Raw genomic sequence first — 8,531 nt, 5'->3', positions numbered from 1 at the left:
CATAGCCCCTCTTGATGGATAAAGTAATACATAAATAATGTGGATATGCATACATACACTTGCTGTATACGCAGATAATCTTCATTCTTCCCCAGGGGCTCAGGAGCAGTGACACCCCAAGGACAGTGAGAAAAATGCACTGGCATTAGAGATCATTCCTTTTTTATTGTTGTTGTTACTTTATTACTACTACTACTAATGTTATTTATTTGTGTGGGGGGAGGTTCAAAACAGGGTTTCTCTGAGTTCTCTGTCCTGGAACTCACTCTGTAGACCAGGCTGTCCTCAAATTCACTGAGACCCACCTGCCTCTGCCTCCCAAGTACTGAGATTAAAGGTGTGCACCACCACCACCCGTACTTTTCTTTTTTTTTATTTATCATATGTGTAAGGTCTTTTGCCTGCATGTATGCCTGTGCACTATGTGTGTGCAATGCCATCAGTGGCCAGAAGAGGTCATGAAATCCCTTTGTACTGAAATTACAGAAGGTTGTGAGCCTCCACTTAGGTACAGAGTACTGAAATGGGGTCATCTTAGAAGGACAGCCAAGGAGGCTCTTAGCCACTGAACCATCTCTCCAGCCTGTTTATTGTTTTTAAAACCTATTTCCAGGGCTAGGGAGGAGCTAAGTGGTTAAGAATGCTTAGTGCTCTTGCAGAGGACCTGAACTCAGTCCCCAGAACTCGCATGGTGACTCACAACTACCTTTAACTCCAGTTTCAGGAGATAGGGCATCTTTTCTGGTTTCCTTGGCTCCTGCATGCACTTGGGGCTCATAAATGTGGGTAGGCACGTGCATACATATAAATATAATAGATAGATAGATAGATAGATAGATAGATAGATAGATAGATAGATAGATGGATAGATAGATAAATGTGATTTGCGCCAGAGCTCCTTGGAGAGAAATGGCTGACTCCAAGGAAGCCTACAGAAGGAGCCTGGATTAAACAGCAAAAGTTCTCAAAGAATGTTGATATGTACCCAAAGGACTCTCACTGCAAGTAACTTCTTTAAAGATTTATTTTATATGTGTGAGTGTTTGCCTGTGTGCATGTATGTGAATCTCATGTGTCCCTGGTGCCTGCAAAGGCCAGAAGAGGGTGTCCAGTCACCTGGAGCTGGAGTTACAGATGGTTGTGAACTGCCATGTGGGTGCTGGGAACCAAACCAAGTCCTCTGTTAGCGCATCATAGGCTCTTAATCGCTGAGCCACCTCTCCAGTCCCTCAAAGTCAGAGGAGATTAGATCATCAAGATAATGCTAACAATAATTTTAAAAAAGTAAAACCTAAGGTGTCCATACATTGTGTAGCCAATCCCTCTGGATTGACACATCCCCTTCTACAGGGAGCAAGAAAGTCCATGCAACTCACAGGAACCTAATGAGCTCTAGAAGCTCACTGGCCCTTCCCAGGGGTTATGAAAGCAGTAAATAGTTGTTGTAACACAACTTCCGCGAATCCTCACCCATGCTGGGGTGGGACTTCAGGTGACAGAGCTGCCTCTGAGTCACCCACGCTCCCTAAGTAACTATAATACATCCATCAGTTTCTCCGACCTCGTCTTGGCCTCAATCGTCCATTTATTCTGTTATCAGTGCTGCCTCTGAGGTAGATGGGCATTTTTCCTGTGTCCCCCTGGGAAAGATAAGGAAAAAAAAAGTATAGAAAAACCTCATGGTGAAAAAGCTTGACAGACTTTGACCAAGGAGATAAATCAAAATTATCTACCACTGACCGGATACATGGAGAGATGACACCATTCTCTGAATTTCCCCAGGAAATGCCCAGATCCACCCAGCCACAGACAGTCTTACTTGTGATATCTAACTTACTCACTGCAACTATTAAGTAAAGCAAAGCGGAGAATAATTATCAAGATGGACTAAATACAATAGGCATCTCCATATGGATACAGGAGAGAAAGTAAAATAGTTAAGACTGCTTTAAAAATTGAGGCAAAACCCAAAATTGAGTCATATTTTACAGACGGACTGGCTGGTAGTCTCCAAACTGTCAAGATGATGAAGATTAAGGTGAGACCAAGGAACAGCTCCAGACTAAGGAAGCCCAAAGAGACATGATGCCATAGAGTACGGCCTGTGATTCTCAACCGAGTCTTGTTTTTTGTTTGTTTGTTTGTTTTGCAAAAAAAAAAAAAACATTTGTTATCTGGATAAAAATTGGATGGGGGTGAAGGTTATGTGGTGATGCTGTCACTGGTGTGTGTGTGTGTGTATTTCTGTGTGTGTGTGTGTTTGTGTGCGTTGTTTTTTGTCCTAGCCTGTAGGAAACACATTACAGTTTTGGAGGGGATCAGGCATATGGTTCAGGAAGCTTTATGAAGATGTGTGATTGTTTCTAAATAAAAGTATTTACTTTAATTGAAAATAGTTACCATGGGGGCTGGAGACATGGTTCAGTGGTTAAAAGCACTGGCTGCTCTTACAGAGGACCCAGGTTCGATTCCCAGCACCCACATGTTCGCTCACAACTATCTTGTATCTCTGGTTCCAGGGGATCCCAATGCCCTTCTTTGACTCTCCCAGGCATCAGGCACACGTGTGGTACACATAATAAGGCAAAACACTCATACACATATTAATTAATTAATTTTTAAGAAGGACAGGAAATAATTATCCCATACTGTTTGACCTTGAAATTCTATGCTGTAGCCCATTCTTGTTGCTATAACATAGTCCATTATATATAGTCCATAGTCTATATTATAGACTGTATAATTTATAAAGCACAGAATGTTACTTCTCAGTGTCCAGAGAATGGGAGGGTCAAGGCCCCGGCTTGTCAGTGTCTGCTGGAGTCCTGGTCTCTACACCACTTGCTGCTTTCTTATAGAATGATGGACATTATAAAAGAGATGAACACATCCTCAACAGCAAAAGAGATAGGAGATGAAGAGACGAAAGGGCCCACAGGGCCCTGGCTAACTCTCTCTAACCCTTTTACAAGGCATTACACTATCCCAAGATCTATTTTACCTCCCCCCACATCCCAACAGACCCCACTTTTTATTGCCACCTTAAGGGTTAAGTTCCAGCATATGAATTTTGTGGAGGGATGTACTCAAACAGTTCCCCTTAGGAGAGTTTTTTCTGCAACTATCCTTGCTCGTTTGTGTCTAATCTGTTTATTGCAACTGTTTAATAAAGCAAAAATGTGAATCTAAGTCAAATAGTTATCAACCTTGACTAGTTAAATTCATCTGACACATCCAAATATACAATCAATACCAGGTGAAAGTCCTAAAATTAAAAAAAAAATGCTGGGTGATGGTGGTGCACGCCTTTAATCCCAGCACTCTGGAGGCAGAGGCAGGTGGAACTCTATGAGTTTGAGTTCAACCTGATCTATACAGAGCGAGTTTCAGGCCAGCCAAAACTACATAGAGAAACCTTGTCTTGAAAAACAAAACAAAATTTAAAAAAAAAAAAAGAAACAAAAGCAAATTGCTTAAGAGGCAATGTCAGTGCTGGAGACTGCTGGAGTGATGTGGGCGGGGGAATCATTTCATCAAGACCTTTTAAATGAAGATTTATTTTTTCTAATTTGTGTGTGTGTGTGTGTGTGTGTGCGCGCGCGCGTGCATGCACTTGAGTGCAAGTACTCAAAGAGGTCGGAGGCATCAGGTTCCCTGGAGCTGGAATCACAGGCAATTGTGAACTACCTGATGTGGACTCTGAGAGCTGAACTTGGGTCCTCAGGAGGAGAGTACGTGCTCTCGTAACTGCTGAGCCATCTCTCTAGTCCTAGACCCTCTTGCACTTTGGAGTTTTGAAGCAGGTGAATACACATGTTTGATAAACTACTTGAATTACATATATAAATCTATTCTATATACACATACCCATCAGGTCATTTCGGGCGAAAAGTCTAAGATTCATGGGTGTCTATATGGAAGAGAAAAAAAATACACAGAAAAAGGGGTTAGAAGGATAAGAACTCTAAGACAAGAAGGAATCAGAAGGTTCAACATGGCAGAGAACTAATGACTTTGGTTTGTAAGAAAGCATTCTGGGAGCCCATGCAAAGAGCCAAGACACGCAGGACTTGGGTTTGACCAGATCAGAAGACGGTCCATTGCATTAGCTCTTGGGGATAACCAAAGTTTGTTTCCAGGTGAAACAGAGGTGGCTGGATTTGTAAGGTGGGAAGGACTGAAGGAATTCAGAGGGTCAGGGACAGTCTGCCGACGAGGACAGAGCCAGAGAGGCAGAGCCCATCTCCTTTCGCCTTCACACGGAACCCAGTGTTTTACAAGGTCTGATGCAAGCTTACTACATATTTACATTCCTGGGATGGAGAGTCATGGCATTCCTGGAAACACGCGCACTTAGATCCTCCTGGGCCAGCTCTGACGCATGGCAATTACCAGATGTGTTATTACCAAATGAGTACAGAGCATGAACTCTGAGAAAACCCTGTGAAACGTAAGGACACCACCAGAAGGGATGAGGCAACACAGGCCTTGTCCTGAGATGGGGAGTGGGGGTCAGCCCACTGGGGACAAGATTCCTTGAGAGAATGACAGTTGAAACTTTAAATCATACAGATGTTAGCTAGGTAAGGAGAACACTGCATGGGCTGTGAAGGGGGTGTGGTCTGTGCCACTGGGGAGTTCTAGATCGAATGGCTGTATCATGGTTACAGAGAACATCCTCACTTTTAAGAAACACGTAGCCATATTTGGAGGGGTCAGCCACATGGTTCAGGAAGCTTTCTGTAAGTGTATGATTGTATTTATTTGTTTGTTTGCTGACACAGGGTTTCTCTGTGTAGCCCTGGCTATCCTGGAACTGCCTCCCTAGACCAACCAGGCTGGCCTTGAACTCACAGAGATCCACCTGCTTCTGCCTCCCAAGTGCTGAGGTGAAAAGTGTTTGCCTCCACTGCTTGGCTATGATTGTTTTAAATAAAACTATCTTTAAAATAATTTCAACTGAAAATGATGATGACTTATCCTCGATCTGGAGGTCCGCTCCTGTTGCCTTAACACGGTCCTAAGGTGGTGTATAAAGTATACAAATTTACTTATCGGGCTGGAGAGATGGCTCAGCGGTTAAGAATACTGGCCGCTTCTTCCAGAGGTGATGAGTTCAATTCCTAGCAACCACATTTGGTGGCTCATGGCCATCTGTAATGAGATTTGGCTCCCTCTTCTGGCTTGCGGGCATAAATGCAGGCAGAACACTATACATAATAAATAAAACTTTAAAAAAAAAAGGAAGAAAGAAAAAGAAAAAAAAGAAATTTACTTCTCACTGTCTGGAGGCTTGGAAGTCCTCCAATATGAGACCCATATTCCAGACCCCCTGAAATAAGGAGGGGTGTGTGTCGAGGAGGTGGCCAGAGGAGAGGGTTGTTACTGGAGAAACAGCTAGTGCCTGACAGCTGACTTTGTGGCTGACTTCACCTGAAAGCCACGGGGTGCTGTGGAGGGACTGCGGGGTGGGGGTGGGGTTAAGGACTAGGGGTGGGGCTAAGGGTGGAGGTTGAGGGGTATGATATTGTGTCTTCTCCAAAGGTCCTTACTGTGTTGAACATGGTTGGAGGCGGGTGAGAGTGGTAAGAAGAGACTCAGCCTTGTCATGGTATTATTTGGGAGTTTGTTCAAACCCGGGTCCTGATTCAGAAGGTCTGGGGTGGGGCAAGGATTCTGCAATTTCCATCAAGCACGTAGGAGCTACCAAGGCTGGTCTGCAAACTTCCAGAGAAGCGAGGGACTTGTCTCCTTGAGAAATGCAATAGCTTGGACCCAAGGGTGGCAGAGAAGCTAAGAGCAAAGACGAGGCTTTCTTTAGAGGTGGTCAGTCCCGATCGCTGTGATAGACAGTCTATGGAGGAAAGAGGAAAGAGTACTAGAAAGGACCTGGCCAGCCAGGCAGTGGTGGCTCGTGCCTTTAATCCCAGCACTCGGGAGGCTGAGGCGGAAGGATCGCTGAGTTTGAAACCACTGAAGCCAGTCTGGTCTACATGATGAGTTCTAGGACAGCCAAGACAGGGAAGGAAAAAAAAAAAAAAGACCGGGCCAATGAGATGGCTCAGTGGGTAAAGATCACCTAGTTGACTAACCTTGACCCCAGAGCCCACCCAGTGGAAGAAGAGAACCGGGTTTCTGTAGGTTGTCTATGACCTTGACACATATGAGCGTGTGCACAGAATTTATTTATTTATTTATTTATTTATTTATTTGGGGGGAGAAGTCTTAGTGATTAAGAGCACTGGCTGTTCTTCCAAAGAACTCAGGTTCAATTCCCAGCACCCTCCTGTCAACTCATAACTGTCTGTAACTCCTATTCTAGGGAATCTGATGCCTTTTACTGGCATCTGTGGCCTCTAGGCAGGTTCGTGATATACAGGCATACGTGCAGACGAAACATCCACATACATAAAATAAAAATAATTTTTAAAAGTGTCTAAAAAGGGAGCCACAGCCCTGGAGGAAATTCGCTGAACCTGAGGCAACAGAAGGACTGAGAGTTCCCACCTGGATTTCGGCATTTACAGATGTTTGTAACCCAGCTAAAGGAGGCTGTCAACGTGGCATTTGAAGACACGGAGCTCTGCCTGTCTGTGGCCCTCGGCCTGTCTTCTACCACCCAGAGGACACTATGTAGAGTTCACTCCAAACTGCCCTGGCAAGCACTCTGCACCCTCCGGCCTCCTGGCATGGTGGGCGGTCTCTTGCCAACCTGGGAGGCAATAGGTCCCTGAACTGTCACTCAAAAGCTGAGGCTGCAAGGCTACAAAGCGGGAGCCGGGAGCTGGCGAGGCAGGTTTGAGAAGGGATCTGCTGTGCGCTCCCTGACAAAACAAACACCATCTTCTCTGAAAAAAAGGTTACAGAAACGAGTGCCCAACCATCAGCTTGGATTTGGGATCCCAGCAAGTCACAATGCACCCAAATCAATCCCCTTAGCCACCCCTGTGAGTAACCAAGAAGAGGCGCTGGCTCAGCCCTCTAGCGCCTTCTAGCTCCGGTGGAAGAGAAGGCTTTCTCTTGGTCCTAGAGGGCATAGGCAGGGTGAGGTGGATCAGACAGCGCCTAGGTTGAGATCCATTCTGAACTTTGGGCAGCAGGAGTCTGAGGATGAAAATGAGAGCCAGGAGTCCAGATAAACAGTTTTCTAGAACTGCCTTGAAAATTATCACCTCCTGGTGTCCCGCGCTACCGTCGCCAGCAAGAACGACACGGCACACTTAGGATCCTTCTGCAGAAAAGCTTTAATGCGTCTTGAGAGAGAGAACATAAGCTTCCAAAGCGGAGACCCAGAATGAGGGGAACCCATCCCTTATATAGGAAACAGTCCTCGCTTCGGACGTGTCACTCTTGGATTGGTCCGCTGCCCATCAACCCAGATGACGCCTCGGGAGTAGGCAGGGACGCAGCAGTGGAAAGTTACCAAGCACATGCACATTATAGTCCCACTGTCTCTGCCTCCCCAATGCTGGGATTAAAGGCGTGTGCTACAACACCTTGAACTCACAGAGATCTGTCTCTGCCTCCCAGGCATTGGGATTAAAGGTGTGTACTGCCACACCCTGAAGTCACAGAGGTCAACTACCTCTGTCCCTTAAAGTCTCAGAGGTCAACGTACCTCTGCTTCCCAGGCATTGGGATTAAAGGTGTGTGCTACCACACCTTGAAGTCACAGAGGTCAACTACCTCTGTCCCTTAAAGTAATGGAGAATGTGGTTGTGGCCCTCCACATCATGGAATGTTTAATGTAACAGGATTGTAGTCTCAGTTCTGAAGGTCTGGTGCCCCAAATCAAGGTGTTGACAAGGGTGCTGGCGTTGCTGAAGGCTCAAGAATCTGCCCTTGTTTCTTCCTAGATTCTAGTGCCTCTGGCGATCCTTGGCCTTGATTTTCTCATACCAACTCCACTCTGGGCCCTGTTCCATCTTCTCACAATGTGATGCTCTTCCATCTTTCTGTAAGGTCACCAATCACACCAGGGTCCACCTGACCTGGCATAATCTTGTTACTTGTTAACATCTATAAATACCCTCTTTCAAATTATGGCCACATTCGCAGGTACAAGGATCGAAGGGGGACTTGAACATAGTCTGTCTATCACAGACACCGTTGGCTTAACAGAGTGCCAGGGTGGGGGGAAGGCTAGGCACATGGGACCGTGCTATACACTCGAGGCTTTCAAGTGTGGTTCTTTAATAGTGCCATCACTGGCCTATGTCTTCCTCTCCTACCCTTGACTCCTCAGGACCTAGAGTCCCAGGGACCGTGGATATTTCACTGACTTTGTATGGAAGATAGAAAGAAGGCAAGAAAGGGTAAAGAAGGCAGTGGGAGCTGGGCGTAGTGGCGCAAGCCTTTAACCCTAGCACACGGGAGGCAAAGGTAGACAGATTTCTGCGAGTTCAAGGCCAACCTGATCTACAGAGTGGCTTCCAGGACAGTCAGGACTGTTACACAGAAAAACCCTGTCTAGAAAAAGGAAGAAGAAGGAGAAGAAGAGGAGGAGGAGGGAGAAGAAGGAGGAGGTGGCG

The sequence above is a fragment of the Myodes glareolus genome, chromosome 11 (genome assembly GCF_982192425.1).
Source record: "Myodes glareolus chromosome 11, mMyoGla1.1, whole genome shotgun sequence".
NCBI lineage: Eukaryota > Metazoa > Chordata > Mammalia > Rodentia > Cricetidae > Myodes > Myodes glareolus.
This window is presented reverse-complemented; position numbering follows the sequence as displayed.